The sequence below is a fragment of the Schistocerca gregaria genome, chromosome 2 (genome assembly GCF_023897955.1).
Source record: "Schistocerca gregaria isolate iqSchGreg1 chromosome 2, iqSchGreg1.2, whole genome shotgun sequence".
In the NCBI taxonomy this organism is placed as follows: Eukaryota; Metazoa; Arthropoda; class Insecta; order Orthoptera; family Acrididae; genus Schistocerca; species Schistocerca gregaria.
Genome location: NC_064921.1, coordinates 934,543,900 through 934,563,401, shown reverse-complemented (window position 1 = coordinate 934,563,401; position 19,502 = coordinate 934,543,900). Strand labels below are relative to the sequence as shown.

General features: G+C 44.7%; 1 non-coding gene across 1 annotated transcript; it reads left to right on the top strand.

Annotated features, from left to right (window-relative positions):
- The first annotated feature begins 9,760 nt into the window (after positions 1-9,760).
- On the top strand, positions 9,761-9,835 carry Trnas-cga (transfer RNA serine (anticodon CGA)). The gene has a single exon. It is a non-coding gene; the product is annotated as a tRNA-Ser (tRNA).
- Positions 9,836-19,502: the final 9,667 nt, after the last annotated feature.

Sequence of the window (19,502 nt, the reverse complement as noted above, 5' to 3'; positions counted from 1 at the left end):
TGCTTGTGTTCTTAAGTGAGCTTATGTGCACAGGTCATCTTGCATGGGTGCATATGGAGGTCATTTTTAAGAATGCGTTGAACGGATCATCTGGATATTCCCAGTTGCACTGCTGCCTTTCTACACGATTTTCCGGGACTTCTCTGTACATCAACTCGTACCGCTTCAGTATTCTCCGGCGAACAAACAGGCTTAGGCCGAGGCCGCTTCGCTTTCAATACTGTTCCTTCTTATACAAATTTATCGTACAACCTGTGGGTGGTCTTCTTGCAAGGGACCCATCGTGTGTTAAACTGTTGTCGAAAACGCCTCTCAGTCACAACAAAGCTTTTCGTTTCATGAAAAAGTAACACAATTGCCGATTGTTGCTGTGTCGTCAGTCTTCCATAGTCAGCCACTGCTGCTTACTAGTCTCCTAGCGGCAGTATCGTGAATTACACGTCATTTCGTAATTAATTTGTTTTTCCAAGCTCTGCTGGTACTGCTGTAGAGATCCCAGCGGGATATATAATGTGTGTCGTAAATTGTGCAAGAAACAATTGGTAACACATTTCGTGCGCCACCCTGTACTTCAGATATCTTTACATCCTTTACACAATAATAGGAGAGTAAGTACTCTTTGGATCATGGGAGGAGAGCAGTGAACTTTTTGGATTATGGGAGGAGATCAATGTACTCTTCGGATCACCCCTTTGAGCTTGACCTCTGCCTCTTCTCCCCCCCCACCCCACCCCCACCCCTCTTAAGCCTCCTCTATGCTAACTTTCCTTCTTCGCTCCAATTCCCTCTTACTCTCTCCCTTTATTATTTAATGCCGAGCAAGGTAGTGCTGTGGTGAGCACATAGGACTCCCAGTCGGGAGGGAGACGATTCAAATCCACATCCAGCCATCCAGATATAGCTTCTCCTCGATTTCTGCAAATAGCTTAAGATATGTGCAGGGATGGTTCCTTTCAAAGAGCACTGCCGGCCTTTTACCCCATCCTTCCTTACGGAGGGGTAGGACGTCAAACGGGTCGACTTGGAGCAGGAGAGGCAGCACATGACGTTTTAATTTCCATTGTCTATACTTTTACAAATAAAATCGTAAAACTTTGTTAGCATACCGTCGGAGGAGTCAGAATTCACACACGTAGCAGTGGAAGCTCAAAAACATATCAAAATAATTTTTTTGTACATGTGAAATTTCATCATTTTTTCACTTACTATTGGCTGCATTTGTTGCTATAGGTACATTTTTCTGCATAAGTAAGAGAGATTCTTCGACGAATTTTGCACAGCAAACAAACCATACTCACGGGTGTAGGGAACTCTATAATTCATTCAATTAATGAAAAAATGAATGAGTTGTTACATTTTAAGCTTCATTTTTGGAAAAATCTCTAATTTTATACTCCTTATCTCAATTTTTACCACAGTTTTCAATAGATTTCGAAAATTCTAGAGTTTCATACACCTCTAAGTACGGTTTGCGCGCTGCACAAAATCCATCGAAGACTCTCTTACTTATGAAGAAAAGGGTACCTGTAACAACAAATGCAGCCAGTTGTAAGTGAAAAAATGATGAAATTTAACATGTAAAAGAAGTCTACTATGTTATGTTTTTGAACTTCCAGTGCTATGAGTGTGAAACCTGAATCCTTCTTTGTCGTGCTGACAAACTTTTATGAATTTATTTGTAAAAGTATAAACAGTGGAAATTAAAATGTCCTATGGGGGCTCTCTGATGCAAGTTGGCCTGTTTGACGTCCTACACCCCTTAATCTGAGCTTGTACTTCATCTCTAATGATCTTTTTGTCGGCGGGACGTTAAACACTAATCTTCCTTTCTTCTTTCTATTTCATTTTTTTTCGGAAAAGGCTGAAAAATTAAACAGGCAATCAGAGCTCTTCCCATGACAAGGACTGGTGGGTCTGGCACCATTCTCATCCAGTGGTGATGACAGTTGTTCATTATACACTCCTGGAAATTGAAATAAGAACACCGTGAATTCATTGTCCCAGGAAAGGGAAACTTTATTGACACATTCCTGGGGTCAGATACATCACATGATCACACTGACAGAACCACAGGCACATAGACACAGGCAACAGAGCATGCACAATGTCGGCACTAGCACAGTGTATATTCACCTTTCGCAGCAATGCAGGCTGCTATTCTCCCATGGAGACGATCGTAGAGATGCTGAATGTAGTCCTGTGGAACGGCTTGCCATGCCATTTCCACCTGGCGCCTCAGTTGGACCAGCGTTCGTGCTGGACGTGCAGACCGCGTGAGACGACGCTTCATCCAGTCCCAAACATGCTCAATGGGGGACAGATCCGGAGATCTTGCTGGCCAGGGTAGTTGACTTACACCTTCTAGAGCACGTTGGGTGGCACGGGATACATGCGGACGTGCATTGTCCTGTTGGAACAGCAAGTTCCCTTGCCGGTCTAGGAATGGTAGAACGATGGGTTCGATGACGGTTTGGATGTACCGTGCACTATTCAGTGTCCCCTCGACGATCACCAGAGGTGTACGGCCAGTGTAGGAGATCGCTCCCCACACCATGATGCCGGGTGTTGGCCCTGTGTGCCTTGGTCGTATGCAGTCCTGATTGTGGCGCTCACCTGCACGGCGCCAAACACGCATACGACCATCATTGGCACCAAGGCAGAAGCAACTCTCATCGCTGAAGACGACACGTCTCCATTCGTCCCTCCATTCACGCTTGTCGCGACACCACTGGAGGCGGGCTGCACGATGTTGGGGCGTGAGCGGAAGACGGCCTAACGGTGTGCGGGACCGTAGCCCAGCTTCATGGAGACGGTTGCGAATAGTCCTCGCCGATACCCCAGGAGCAACAGTGTCGCTAATTTGCTGGGAAGTGGCGGTGCGGTCCCCTACGGCACTGCGTAGGATCCTACGGTCTTGGCGTGCATCCGTGCGTCACTGCGGTCCGGTCCCAGGTCGACGGGCACGTGCACCTTCCGCCGACCACTGGCGACAACATCGATGTACTGTGGAGACCTCACGCCCCACGTGTTGAGCAATTCGGCGGTACGTCCACCCGGCCTCCCGCATGCCCACTATACGCCCTCGCTCAAAGTCCGTCAACTGCACATACGGTTCACGTCCACGCTGCCGCGGCATGCTACCAGTGTTAAAGACTGCGATGGAGCTCCGTATGCCACGGCAAACTGGCTGACACTGACGGCGGCGGTGCACAAATGCTGCGCAGCTAGCGCCATCCGACGGCCAACACCGCGGTTCCTGGTGTGTGCGCTGTGCCGTGTGTGTGATCATTGCTTGTACAGCCCTCTCGCAGTGTCCGGAGCAAGTATGGTGGGTCTGACACACCGGTGTCAATGTGTTCTTTTTTCCATTTCCAGTAGTGTATATCATGCAGATTGGAGCAGGCATAGGCGGCACTTAGCTCCTCTGCACACTCTCTAGCCCTTATACATGCTCTCTGTGATAGCTGCAATGTAACACACATGCATGATGGAATATTTTGTCTACCCTGCAGGTTCAAACATACATGACAGGTATAGATCAGAAGAAATATTGAGGTATGAAGTTCACAATATACTACTGAAGCTCTTCCTCTCATTTTTCATACTACATCCACAACAAATGCGTTACAATCACATTTTGATAATACATCTATAACCACTGTATCAAAATTCTTTTATCATAACACATCTCTAACATTTAGGTTACAATTTCAGTTGCTGCTACTATTACATCTTTCCTGTATCTATAGATGCCTGTTATGATTTCTGTACATCAAATTCATATCAGATGTAGATTACACCAGCAGACCCAGAAGAAGGCAACTGTAGCTGTGGCCGAAACGTTGGTTTCACAAGTAATAGTTTTTTACATGATCCGGCACCATACCCAGAAAACTTGCATACCAACTGACTCTGTTCCCGGAAGCAAAATCATTTATGTTACAATATCAGTTCATATCTTTTCTACGTGTACAACACGTATATCAGCACGTTCTGTTCACAACCAGTAGGTTAATGCTAAATCAGTTTTAAGTAGCCCTCTGTCGCTGACGCAGCTGCTGACTAGCCATGCCTTTTCGAAAATGACGCCACGCCACAGTGCTCACTTTATCATCGAGTATGAAGAGATTATAATCTTCTCCCGATAATGCCAGTTTACATTGCCTTATAGTACCGAGTCAATTTATCAGCATCATGCAATACACGTTCTCGGTAATCATCAGTGATTAATCCCTTAGCTCATTGGCGTTCCACACCTTTCGCTCTACGCATTACGCCTCCTGTTTCCATTGTGAGAGCGTATATTTTCCCTCTCAGTCCGAAGCTTCCGTAGCCGATTATGCATCTTCCATTAAACCAAGTTTATTTTTATTGACGCATCGAATTTTGTTTTCTTTTCTGAGGCATCAGTCTCCTGACTGGTTTGATGCGGCTAGCCACGAATTTCTCTCCTGAGCCAACCTGTTCATCAAAGAGTAGCATTTGCAAACTTGCAACCTACATCCTCAATTATTTGCTGGGTGTATTCCTATATCTATCTTCCTCTACAGTTTTTGCCCTGTACAGCTCTCACCAATACCATGGAAGTCATTACCTCATGTCTTACAGTATGTCCTACCATCTTCTCCCTTCTCCTTGTCAGTGTTTTCCACTTATTCTTTTCCTCTCCGATTCTGTGCAGAGCCTCCTCATTCCTTACCTTCCCAGTCCACCTAATTTTCAACATTTGTCTGTAGATCCACATCTCAAATTCTTCGATTCTCTTTCGTTCCAGGTTTCCCACAATCCATGCTTCACCACCATACAAAGCTGTGCTCCAAACGTACGAGGGTTGCATGAAAAGTAATGCCTCCACCTTCGTTAATTAGGTTTGGATGGGAATATTTTAATAAATAAAACGCAGATATAATCCTTAGAATGTCATCTTCAGTTTCCAACATTCTATTTTTCACATAATCACTGGCCAATTCGATACATTACTGGCAACGACAAATACGTTTTCTGAAGCCGTCACGGAACAAGTCGACACTCTTGTTTCCGCAACAACAGTTCTACAGCTCTCTCAACGTCTTCATCAGAAGCATAATGACGTCCCCGGAGATCATCTTTCAGTATTGGGAACAGATACAAGTCAGACGGTGCTAAATCTGAGTACAGGATGTTGTACGGTGGTGAGATTCAGTCTCTGAAGTTCTGCTATGATGACACCCATCGTGCACAGATCTTCCGACAGCCAAGCAAAGCAATAATGTAACCCACACGTTCTTGTGAAACGATGATAGTGCTTGCAATATCTCTCTGAGTGATACGACGATCGTCCTGAATTAATCTGTCAACATTTTGTTTGTGAAACTCGGTGGTTGCTGTCACAGGACGTCCAACTCTTTGTTTGTCACTCAGGTCAGATGTTCCCACATAAACATCTTTAAACTTACTCGACCAAGGACGCACAGTACTCACATCAACACAATCACCATAAACTGCTTTCATTCTCTGACGAATCTCCTCTGGGGTGAAACCTCCTGCTGTCAAGAATTCAGTGACTGGACGTTGCTTAAATCGCATTGACCGACCGTCTGAGCAGGGTTCCAAACTTTACACTGTAACAGCACAACCGTCCAATGTTAAGGCTTCCCACTAACTGTAGAGAAGAGGCTATGGAACAATCCAGTACCTACCGGATACCAATGCTGCCAACTGTTGAAGAGTTACAAAGATGGAGGCATTACTTTTCAGTCAACCCTCATACATTCTCAGAAATTTCTTCCTCAAAGTAAGGCCTATATTTGATACTGGTAGACTTCTCTTGGATAGGAATGTTCTTTTTGCCAGTGCTAGTCTGCTTTTGATGTCTTCTTTGCTCCGTCCGTCATTGGTTATTTTGCTGTCTAGATAGTAGAATGGGAGAATCGGAATTTACTTAACTTCAGCTACTTCGTGGCCATCAATCATGTTTAAGTTTCTCGCCATTCTCATTTCTGCTACTTCTCATTCCTTTCGTCTTTATTCAGTTTACTCTTAGTTCACATTCTGGACTCATTAGACTGTTCATTCCATTCGGCAGATCAAGTAATTCTTCTTCACTTTCACTCAGGACAGCAATGTCACCAGCGAACCTTATTGTTGAGATCCTTTCACTTTGAATCTTAATTCCACTCCTGAACTTTTCTTTTATTTCCATCGCTGGTTCTTGAATGAGCAAACTGAACAGCAGGTGCGAAAGAGTACATCCCTGTCTTACACCCTTTTTAATGTGAGCATTTCGTTCTTGGTCGTCCAATATTATCTTTCCCTCTTCGCTCTTGTACATATCGTATATTACCCATCTCTCCCTATAACTTGCCCCTATTTTTCTCAAAATTTCACACATCTTGTATCATGCTGTGTTGTCGAACGCTTTTTCGAGGTCGACAAATCTTATGAACGTGTCTTGATTTTTCTTTAGTCTTGCTTCCAACATAAAGCGCAACTTCAGAATTGGCTCTCTGGTGCCTCTACCTTTCCTAAAGCCAAACTGATGGTCATTTAACACATCCTCAACTTCCTTTTCATTCTACTGTATATTATTTTTATCAGCAACTTGGATGCAAGAGCCGTTAAGATGATTGTGCAATAATTCTCGCACTTGTCCTCTGTTATATCGTGCCTCAAAGGGACACGTAGCGTCACCGAGCAGCATCAGTGAACATTTGGTGAAAACATTGTTCCCCGTAACATGATCTGTTACTTCTAGATGTTTGATTCAAACAGTTTGTACAGTCCGCTTCCGTAGCTGCGTAGCTAAGTGGTTAGCGAATCTGACTGCTACTGGAGGACGAGGGTTCAGTTCTTGTTCGCTGTCATGGCCTTTTCCTTTTTCAGCAGTACGGAGTGCAGTGAGCCTCGCGAGGCCAAATGAAGCGCTTTGTGAGTGATAAGTGACGGCTCGCAGGTCTGAGAAACTGATGACGACCAGGAGAGAGTTTTGGCAGAATATGACACAGCGGCCAGTTGGTATTGAATGAGTTGTCAGGGCCAGTGCAAGAAACTAGAAAAATAGTACGATTTCGAGCGAGGTATCACACAAAATCTACATGTCAGGCATCTCTGCATCTAAATAGATACTCCGCAAGCCAGCGTACGGTGTGTGGTGGAGGGTAGCCTGTACCACTACTTGTTGTTTCCTTCCCTGTTCTATCCGCCGAAGGAGAAACGACTGTCTATACGCCTCCGTATGAGCCATAATTTCTCGTATCTTATCTACGTTGTCCTTACGCGAAATGTACGTTGTTGCCAGTAGAATCATTTGACAGTCAGCTTCAAATGCTGGTTCCTCAAAATTTTCTCAATAGTGTTCCTCGAAAAGAACGTCGCCTTCCCTCCAGTGATTCCCATTTCAGTTCCCGAAAGGTCTCCGTAACACTTACACTTTGTTCGAAGCTACTAGTAACGAATTTAGCAGCCCGCCTCTGAACTGCTTCGATGTCTTCCTTCAATCCGACCTGTTATCGATCCCAAACACTCTAGCATTACTCAAGAATAAGTCGCACCAGCGTCCTATATGTGGCCTCCTTTACAGGTGAACCGCTCTTTCCTAAAATTCCCGCAAGAAACCGAGGTCGACCATTCGTCTTCCCTGCCACAGTTATCACATGCTTTTTCCACCTCATATCGGTTTGCAACGTTACGCCCAGATATTTATACGACTTGGCTGTGTCAAGTAGGACACTAGTAATACTGTATCCGAAGATTACCCGTTTGATCTTCCCACTCATCCATATTAACTTACCTTTTTCCACATTTATGATTAGCTGCCTTTCATCACTCCAACCGGAAATTTTGTCTAAGTCATCCTTAATCCTCCTACAGTCACTCGACACCTTCCCGCACACCACGGCATCATCAGCAGACACAATAAATTACTGCCCATCCTGTTCGCCAAATCATTTGTGTGTACAGAGGTACTATCACACTTCCCTGGGGCACTCCTGACGGTACCCTATCTCTGATGAACACTCACCGTCGAGGACAAGATATTGGCTTCTATTATTCAAGAAATCTTCGAGCGAATCACGTTTCAGTGAGCCTGTTCCACATTCTCGTGCCTTCGTTAACAACATACATTGGGGCATCGTGTCAAATACTTTCCGAAAATCTAGAAATATGGAATATTGCCTGTTGCCCCTCATCCATAGTTCTCAGTATATCATGTGAAAAAAGGGCAAGCCGAGTTTCGCACGAATAATACTGTCGAAAACCATGCTGATTTCTGCACAAAATGTTCTCAGTATCAAGAAAGTTTATTACATTTAAAGTGAGAATATGTTCAAGGATTCTCCAACAACAACAAACAGAAGTTAGATATAACCACGGGTGTACTGCCGGTCTATAGTGTCCATGTTTGATCGCCGAAATATTGTGCCCGTTGGACACTATAGACCGGCAGTACACCCGTGGATATTTTGATTATCAAATACGCCTGTAATTTTGCGAGTCCGTTCTTGCAGTCTTCTTATATACTGGAGTCATCTGCGGGTTTTTTTTTTTTTTTTTTTTTTTTCCAGTCGCTCGGGACTTGGTGCTGGGAGAGAGATTCACAATAAACGCAAGCTAGGCGAGGGACCATTGCCGTAGAGCACTCTTTATAAAATCGAACTGGGATTCCATCTGGACATGGTGATTTATTTGGTGTTTCTCTACGCCAGGGGTGCTTATTAGTATGTCATCCATACGGGAGTCTGTCCGATGGTCAAATGACCGTATGTGTGTTCGATTCTCCTGTCGAACGATTTCTTAAACGTGAAATTTAAAACTTCGGCTTTGGTGTTGCTATCTTCAACTGCCGCACCAGACTGGTCAACAAGGGACTGAATGGAAGCTTTAGACCCGCTTGCCCATTTTACATAAGACCAGAATTATCTCGGGTTCCCTGTCAGATCTTTTGCTAAGATGTGACGGTGGTAGTAGTTGCGCGCTTCGCGCTTAGATCTTTTCACAGACGCACGAATCTCTACTACCCTCCGCTTGTCGTCATTTGCGCGTTTCCTTTAGAACCGAGAGTGCTACAGCCTCTGTTTCCTCAGCATCCGCCGAATTTCGCTATTAAATCATGGTGGGTCTTTTCCATCCTTTATCCACTTATTAGGCACATAATTCTCTAGATGACGATTTGCAATCTGCTTAAACTTTGCCCACAATTCCTCTACATCCATCTTACTGGAACTAAGTGACGCCAATTCACTGTCTGAAATGGTGATAACTCCAGAATGAGATTTGCACTCTGCAGCGGAGTGTGCGCTGACATGAAACATCCTGGCAGATTAAAACTGTGTGCCCGACCGAGACTCGAACTCGGGACCTTTGCCTTTCGCGGGCAAGTGCTCTACCATCTGAGTTACCCAAGCACGACTCACGCCCAGTCCTCACAGCTTCACTTCTGGCAGTACCTCGTCTCCTACTTTCCAAACTTTACAGAAGCTCTCCTGCGAACCTTGCAGAACTAGCACTCCTGAAAGAAAGGATATTGCGGAGACATGGCTTAGCGACAGCCTGGGGGATGTTTCCAGAATGATATTTTCACTCTGCAGCGGAGTGTGCGCTTATATGAAACTTCCTGGCAGATTTAAACTGTGTGCCGGACCGAGACTCGAACTCGGGACTTTTGCCTTTCGCGGGCAAGAGTGGTAATTCTGAAAGGTTCGCAGGAGAGCTTCTGTAAAGTTTGGAAAGTAGGAGACGAAGAAATTGGAGAAGTGAAGTTGTGATGAGGGGGCGTGAGTCGTGCTTGGATAGCTCAGTTGGTAGAGCATTTGCCCGCGAAAGGCAAAGGTCCCGAGTTCGAGTCTCGGTCCGGCACACAGTTTTAATCTGCGAGGAAGTTTCACGCTAATAACTGCTTGTCTGCTCCTAAACTTCTTGACTGATTTATTAACTTCCGTAATCGTACTTATTATAATGACATCATGATGGCTAATCCCCGTTTCTATATTGACATCGTCGATAAGATCCGGCATATTTGTAGCTACAAGGTCTAAGATATTTCCATTGCTCATGAGCTGCCGAGCTAGCTCCTCAAGGCAATTTTCAGGAAACGTTTTCTGAAGTATTTCGCATGACTGGCTGTCAGTCCCCCCCCCCCCCCCCCCCCAAGCAATGAATTCACAGACATCCCAGTCTACGATCGGCAGGTTAAAACCGCCTCCAACTCGTATTGCCTCGCTCTTGCTACCAGCTGCGATGTACATTACGAGAAATGTGAACCCCCGCCATGTCTGCCATCAACCATGTGCTATCACTGTTAACGCAGCTATCGCTGTTACAGCTCTGAGCAGCACCCACTGCTTTCAAGCCGCTGTTCGGAGTTCATCGCCCTACTAGACACCTCTCGATGGTAGTGGCTTGTCGCCACAAGCGGTCGCAGGCATTAGGTAGCGAGCCACGCACGGACAGCCAGCACCAACCGCGGGCCGGGACGGGTGTGTGAAAGGCGGCGAGAGCCACAGCAGAGCGTGTCCCCGTGTGCGTTATGAAGATAAATGAGGCGGCTAAGAGGCGAGAAAGAACTAGCTTAGCCGGCCCGTGTCGTGTCCTCCGGGAGCGCGATCCGTCTCTCTCGCTCAACGTCCACTACCCCGCTCTCACACACGTACACGCACACACGCGGCAGCCTGTCTCGATTACACCGGCCGGGCACCATCAATTACCCTGGCGCTGAGACAGGGTGCGAGGCGAGCGCAGCGGCAGCGGTGATTATGCAAAAATTGCCGCCGCTCGGTTTCGGGGGTTGCTACCGGCCGGGGGAGGGTGGAACAGGGAGGGAAGGTAGTGACGCCGCGAGGCAGGAAGCAAAAAGGAGGAGAAAAAAAAGGAAAAGAGGATACGCGCAGCGCCGAGTAATAAAAGGAAGGCAGCGTCCATAAAAGAATGCTGATGTATAAGACGCTGAGCGCGTAGCGCGAGAAGGCACCGGAGGAAAGTGGGGTGGGGGAGGGAAAAGGGGGGGAGGAGGGGGGGGAGAGACGAGCGCAACGGCGCGAAGGAGAAAGGAGGAGATGGATAGCTTCACGTTCTAGAAATTAATCACCTTGTCCTTCTTCCATTTGGAATGAGGTGCAAGCAGCGGCGAGCACGCTACGTAATAAATTACGGTGTATAATGAGAAAAGATGGACTGGTCCCCACAGAGCGGCTGGCGGGAGCGGCGTCGACGGCCGTGTCGGTGTGGTCGCGGTTTGACGGCGGTTATGACCGAACGTAACTGCTGCTACATTTCGACGGTGCACAGTGGAAATCCTCCGTTTGCTTTGGACCACAAATACTGTCCATGTCGCTTGGCTGGGGTCACTACATTGGACCTATGACTTACACCGAGGAGAGACACTTTGAAAAATCCCCTTAGTAAAATTTATGACTTACTGTGCTCATAAACCTCTTACTTTATTTGATTTTCAAACAGCTGAGCAGAACTGAACGTACTCAGACATTTCTCTCTTTACTTATTCTGATCATCATTAAACTCACACGCAATATTTTTAGTGCAACGCAATCTGACTTTCAACAGTCCCTACAAAAGAATGGCCCTGACTAACAGTAACCTATAAAACCAGCCACAGACTTCACATAGCACTGTCAGTGATTTTCATATAGAGCGCTACGTGGCGTTACCAAGATAAAAGCCTAAACAGCCTACTTACAACTTCAAGTGTTTTATATGAAGAACAGCTACTTCAGCCTAATCAAAAGTGGAGCTTTAAGACACACAGAGTAGTGTAGGACGGCTATCTTGATTCAGGAATAGATAGTAATTAGTTGAACATCAATTTAAATACCAGTTTATGCTGCCAATACTCCGTTATGGTCTCTCTAATTTACCTATGGAGGCGTCGGTATTGTGTAGAATTGTGGAACACATGTTGTGAACTACACTGGCCGGCAATAAAAACGCTATTGACAGGGGATTTCAGATCGATTCCGTATTTCAGGATTTCCGAAAGGCTTTTGACACTGTACCACACAAACGGCTCGTAGTGAAATGGCGTGCTTACGGAATATCGTCTCGGTTACGTGACTGGATTTGTGTTTTCCTGTCAGAGAGGTCACAGTTTGTAGTAATTCACGGAAAGTCATCGAGTAAAACAGAAGTGATTTCTGGCGTTCCCCAAGGTAGTGTTACAGGCCCTTTGCTGTTTCTTATCTATATAAACGATTTGGGAGACAATCTGAGCAGCCGTCTTCGGTTGTTTGCAGATGACGCTGTCGTTCATCGACTAATAGAGTCATCAAAAGATCAAAACAAACTGCAAAACGATTTAGAAAACATATCTGAATGGCTCGAAAAGTGGCAGTTCACCCTAAATAACGAAAAGTGTGAGGTCATCCACATGAGTGCTAAAAGGAACTCGTTAAACTTCAGTCTAATCTAGAAGCCGTACATTCAACTAAATACCTAGGTATTACAATTACAAACAACTTAAATTGGAATAAACACTTAGAAAATGTTGTGGGGAAGGCTAACCAAAGACTGCGCTTTATTGGCAGGGCACTTACAAAATCTAACAGACCTACTAAGGAGTGCCTACACTACGCTTGTCCGTCCTCTTTTAGAATACTGCTGCGCGGTGTGGGATCCTTACCAGATAGGACTGACGGAGTACACCGAAAAATTTCGAAGAAAAGCAGTACGTTTTGTACTATCGCGAAATATAGGAGAGAGTGTCACAGAAATAATACAGGACTTGGGCTGGACATCATTAAAAGAAAGGCAATTTTCGTTGCGACGGAATCTTCTCACAAAATTCCAATCACCAGCTTTCTCCTCCTAATGCGAAAATATTTTGTTGACACCGAGCTACATAGGGAGGAACGATCACCACGATAAAATAAGGGAAATCAGAGCTCGTACGGAAAGATATAGGTGTTCATTCTTTCCGCGCGCTATACGAGATTGGAATAATAGAGAGCTGTGAAGATGGTTCGATGAACCATCTGCCAGGCACTTGAATGCAGGGTGGCCGTGTAGATGTAGATCCAATAAATAATGTATGATCATTGTGTAATTATCTATTTAATCAAAGTAAAGCACTTCAACAAATTTTTTGAGACGGCATGTGTTACTGGCGTTGCGAGCAAGCAATGAAGTGTTGATAGTTTATTGTCTCAAATGGCTCTGAGCACAGTGGGACTTAACTTCTGAGGTCATCAGTCCCCTAGAACTTAGAACTACTTAAACCTAACTAACCTAAGGACACCACGCACATCCATGCTCGAAGCAGGATTCGAACCTGCTTCCACAGCGGTCTCGCGGTTCCAGACTGTAGCGCCTAGAACCACTCCGGCCGATTGTTTATTGAACTAGCCTCAATTGCTGTTTCCCGCGTAACGTGGAAAACTCATCACTGAATGTGAGCAAATAATGTTTTCGCGTTCTAGTATCGCTTATTGTTGTACCTTGAATTTCTCCCCTTTCAATCACACGTGTCTGTAGGGTCTTTCTGTGATTGACATAGGTTGCTGGAGTAAACACGCTGTTAAGACTCACGGAACGCCCTCCGAGAATAAAGGGATACGATTCATCAAGAGCACATTACCGCATTAACCAGGAGTAAGACTGAAAGGCTGAATGACTGGATTGGTACAAGAGGTGGCAACAAGCGCGTTTGAAGATGCGAACAGAAGTCTTCAAGATCCTCTCCGAGGCATGTAGGGTCAACTGTGAAGTGCATAACATCAAACAGACGTGCGTTACCTGGAATTTTCTGGAATGGTGCATCTCTGACTTAATTTGTTTATTATCGTCTTTCTTCTTTCACTGCTGGACACTTAGATGGGACCGTACCACTATATTCCATCATAAGATAGTAGTTTAGTGTCATAAATTTAAAATAAATTTCAGTTTTTGTAAGAAGTTTAAGTGTTGCGTTTTTCGTGCCGTTCAGTGAATTAGGAGAACGAAAATCACCTCTATAACAATCAACGTAGATTCTACGAACACAGATCGCGCGAAACTCCTCTCGCTCCGTTCGTCCATTTGATTCAGAGCACCATAGACGTTGACTTCAAGACTCATAATGGAGTTTAGTGAAAAAAAAGAATATCTTACCAGATTTGTGAGTCGATTCAGCATTTCCTTGCAGATACAACTCAACATGTCGGTCTTAACGGAACGAAATCGACGGATGTACAGTTAATTTCAGGAGCATCCCGAGGAAGTGTGATACGGCCCTACTGTTTTCTGTATAAGTCATCTAGTGGATATGGTTCAAATGGCTCTGAGTACTATGGGACTCAACTGCTGTGGTCATTAGTCCCCTAGAACTTAGAACTACTGAAACCTAACTAACCTAAGGACATCACACACATCCATGCCCGAGGCAGGATTCGAACGTGCGACCGTAGCAGTCGCACGGATCTAGTGGATAACATGGGAAACTCCATAACACTGTTTCCAGATGAGGCCTCCGTCTAAGAGAAGGTAGGAACGCGAGAATACTGGAACGAACTGCTGGAGGACCTGCAGAGGACTGACGAATGCCGAAAGGACTAGCAGTTGATCACGGATGTACGTAAATGTAGCGTAACTCCACTAACAGGCAAAGAAATCCACTACTGTACGGCTACACTAATAGTGAAAAATCACTGCAAACAGCAGGTGACTGAATTAGACCGGTCTCCTTCTGTAGACGGCAGCATACGATTTTCGTGAATTTTCCGTATGAGTCTAGCCGGCACAGTTTGTCAATAAGGCACTGATTAAGGATCTTTCGCACACTGACTTGCAGGACGCATTCCCCTCAGTACACCGGTCCAGAAAAAGGAATCAGTGAGGATTACATTTCCCGATCTTGAAACCTTTTTGGTCGCCTCCCTCGGTAGTTGCGCGGTCAGATCGACGTATTGCCAAGCCAAGGGGCCCGGGTTAGATTTTGGCCAGGTCGGAAATTTTCTCTTCTCGGGGAGGGTGTTCTACCGTCTACGTTCGTATCGTTATAACTGGGACTCCACTGATTAGCTGGCAGAAATGGCTCCCCCGAAGTCCATTAAGTTGGAAAAAATCTTTTTGGTCAATCTCCACTATGTTCTTCAGTAGCTCTGCGTGTTGTCCAATTCCATCCTCACTGCCTTTTGCAGAAAATTCCGTCCATTCGTTATAGAACTCTCCTCTGTGCAAAACGTATCCCTAAAGTATTCGATGAAAGTTCTATGAGATCCAGCTCTGAAAATAAACAGGTCACTCAGTTGGACTGATTTCCTTTCTCTCCAGTATCTGAGAATTACAGACAGTTCTGATGAGACGGGTCTGTAGTCTACCGCAACGAAGAAGGAAGCAATTGTACCATGTGAACATCGACCACTGCCCTTCATTATCTCAAGGAAGTCACTTATGCGCTGGGACACACGCTGCAGCCAACGTATGTAGTATAATCGTCTTCATTTACGTTACTTTTGCAGTTTGCTATCTGCAATTGCGTGTTTACCTTGCTCGTGACTCTGTTGTGCCGTCCGGGGTGAGCGAGTGGTTCTAGGCGCTACAGTCTGGAACCGCGCAACCGCTACGGTAGCAGGTCCGAATCCTGCCTCGGGCTTGGATGTGTGTGATGTCCTTAGGTTAGTTAGGTTAAAGTAGTTCTAAGTTCCAGGGGACTGATGACGTCAGAAGTTAAGTCCCATAGTGCTCAGAGCCATTTGAATCATTGACTCTGTTGTTAGGTGAGACAAACAAGAAACATTAGTTTATTCCACGTTCAAAACCGTAGTTTATCGTACAGATTGCATCTGGAGCGTCCGCAGATGAAGCGCAGAGGATATCTCAATACTGAAGAGACCTCAGGTATTTTGTGAAAGTGTTGTATGTATTGTTTGAATAGCGGTAACGAGATGGCCCAGAGCCAGAGAAAGCATTACCACTCAGAAGGAAGAGGCAAAGGGACATTCCAGCTACGAAGAGGTGTCTTTTTCCTTAAAGGAGTCATCACTGAATGTGTGTCACTCTACGCCCCCCCCCCCCCTCCTCTCTCTCCCACACACACACACACACACACACACACACACAACACACACACATACACACACACACACACACACACACACACGAGAGCGCGCGCGCCACGCGCACACGCTCTGTTTAATAAGGGAAATGTATTATGTGTGGATTTTGTGTAATAAGTCAGTATTTTCGAACAAGGAGAGGTGGCCGGACTTGTGATAGTACATGCGGCTTAATTCAAAATGTTGGAGTTAAATTCGATGCTGACCGGAGCTCGCTGTGCAGGACCTCATGCTTGGCTGCGATCTGGTAGAAGAGGGCCGTGTCCTAGATGTTCTACGAGATTGGTTGAAGACAGTCAAGGATGAGTAAAAATTCCATGCAAGTGAGGTAGTACATACGCATGAGTACATAGAATTAGATGAGTAGAATGTTTTCATTTATTTACTTGTTTTAACATTTCTAACACGTTTTTGTTACTATGAAGTAATAAATTTCTTTAAACTAAGTGTCGATTAATTTTTGTTTTTTTCTCATGGTGCAACAAGTAGGGGAAATGTGAGATGGGGGAAAATGCAGGATTTTTAATGTTCGGCTCCTCTTGCAGCTTGCTTAATGGAAAAACTGAATGACTAATAGTGAAGTTAAACATTCCTGCTCCAACTAGACTTCAACTCCTGAGTCCCCACATGCGTCAGCACGAATAAAAAGACGAATGAAGAAAGAAAAACACTGTACGTAGGGCTTTTCAGTGAATGCTTGGATTTCAAACTATTGACTTCGTCGCTCTCCAGGGGCCAACGAGCACATCTGTTGTATTTAACCCTAAATGAAAGCAGTCACAAGTTTATTACAATTACAGGCACAAATTTGCAATGAAATAATGTTCGCTTCTCACTTTTCATAGACTGAATTTATTCCAGGAAAACAGACTAAATACCACTCTTCACAAAAGTTTATTATTAAAATAATATTTGTCAGTGCGAGAAATCAAGGTCAGTCAGCGCCGTGTGCTCGCTTAACATTTGGAAAATCCACGAAAATTAATCAGAGTGTTTCAGCGCACTTCTAAGCTGAAGTTCCATAATCGCAAACTAACGACATTTTTAACTGCAGATCACCATAGAAGTTAACTCGAAAACAGCTCATAGATGTTTACGACAGGTCACATAATCCAATATTATTCAGAGTATAAAAGCTGAAAAATCCTTCAAACTCCTTGCGATCGACACTCGCGAAGTATTTACCAGACCCAACCATCTCGTTCAAGCGACGAGCATTTCTTCTAAGTACGCACAAGCTAAAAGTATTTCAGACTTCCTCGCGATCGTCACACGCTAAACCTTTACAAGTCCCGACTGAATACCTAGAAAATATTTCAGTCACACACGGGGCGTCCTATCATTATGCGAACTCCACTCTAACTGAGCGCCAAAATCTCAGAATGTCGCGCGAAAATGCTTATAGCTTAAGTATTTCCGACTTCCGAAAACATACACAAACTACATATTTACTGTTGTGTAGACTTATTACACATGAATTACAACTAAAATTTATTCAGCTTTTTAATGCTCCTCTTTGTTTTCGTGTAGCTTCAATAGTTTTACCACAAACGGTGCTTTTACTCATTTGGGCGCAATTTTGCGTCGTTGTATTACTAATAAATATTAAACAATTAAGATAATCACAGTCATACATTTCTAATTACCTCTATTTACTAATGCTTCCGCTACTTTCAGTGTTTTATGTTTTTTACTACAAAATTCACATCTTCAAGCAATGAACATGCATTCCAGCCTGTAATTTGAAGTGCTAAATATCACAGAAAATCTATCAGAACAGCTCGAAAGCGCTCTTTAAGCTCTATCCATTGATACTATGATTTTTCTGAATCGCTTAACGCGTTAGTGAGTTATTAATTTTTATAGATCATTTTAATCCGAAACATTTAATTTATAAACCAGATGTCGTAGCGAAGGCGCGTCTTCACTCACGCGCTCGTCAAATTTTTTTCTTTAAAACCATGTAGCTAGTTTTGTAAAGTTTTTACCTAGAGTTTCTGTATTTCATATTTGTCCAGTTACTTCGGCTATGGCGGTCGTCCTCCGCAGTTCATTCACACGGTTGGGATTTCCTCGCCGTGGGTTCAGAGCGCCAGGCTAGCGGTGCAGCAGTCAGGATTTTTGATGCTTTCAACTCCGCCAATCATGGCGTGTCAACGGTGCCGCCACCTACTGACCACGCTGCGAAGCTCGTCTGGCCTAGCAAAGTCCATAGTTGTCAAATCACGCTCTTCTGTCCGTCACAACAAGACGCGCAAGCACAGCCGCGTCTGATGTTAAGGTTTATCATACGTATTTTCTGGGGGTACCATCTCAGCGGAGAAAATGCACACGATAACTCGTCGGTACGTTTACTGAACTTCCTCCAGTTGAAATCAGATGCTGCTGGGAAGGTGGATTCGCTGCTCTGACATGAAGAGTGAAGAGCAGTAGCACTTATTTCTATTTTAGGTAGGATAGTCTAGTGACGACCATTATATACTCCAGTTTACTTGCTTATATTATATTACAGACTTTGAATTCATTTGCAGCAGGACAGTATTTAGTTCATAATTTCTCAGGCTGTGGGGGAGTGTGGAGAATAAATGGATCTCTAGAATGAAATTTTCGCTAAGCAAAGGAGTGTGCGGTGATATAAAATTTCTTGGCAGATTAAAACTGTGTGCCGGACCGAGACTCGAACTAGGAACCTTTACCTTTCGTAGGCGAGTGCTCCACCAACATTTTTTTTTTTTTCATGACACCGGTTGAAGTTCATCGTTGGTCCATTTACTCAGTTGTTTCATTGCAGACGGCAGCTACCCCTCTGACCGAACACGCTGATCTACCGTGCCGGCGTCCACCAGCTAAGTTACCCAAGCACGACACTCAGCTGATTCCTCGTTCCCTATACTTTTCTTGGTCCCTTCGTGGAGGGAATGGGACATGGTGGCTAGGCCTCAAGTTGGTAGAGCACTTGTCCACGAAAGGTAAAGGTCCCGAGTTCGAGTCTCGGTCCTGCACACACTTTTAATCTGCCAAGAAATTTCAAATAAATGGAGATACTCAAATAATAATAAGTGAACTGGTACCGTGAATGACAATATGTAACCAGCTTCCAAACTTCGGGAAGCCATGAGGGTATTAGGCCTTGTTATTATTGTGGGGTCCTGCCCATTCGCCTCTTATAGGGTGCCTAAAGGAGGCTGCTTTCTCCGGTGGCTATACAACAATTCAAGCAAATCACATTAATGGTTTTTATTACAATAAAGTAAATTGTCAATACTTAACTTTGGTTTACATGTCGTGTCGCAAGGTATGGCGACATGTAAATAATCAATGTCTTTCGCCATATATAATGTCCACGCAAGTAATGGATATCGATCACAAGTAACTGATCTTCTAGTTCTTTCTTCTAGTCCTGGTCTTCTAGTCATCGTCGTCTATTGTGCGGCCGAGGGCTGGCAGGAGTGGTTCTTATATTCTCTTCGGATGGAGGCC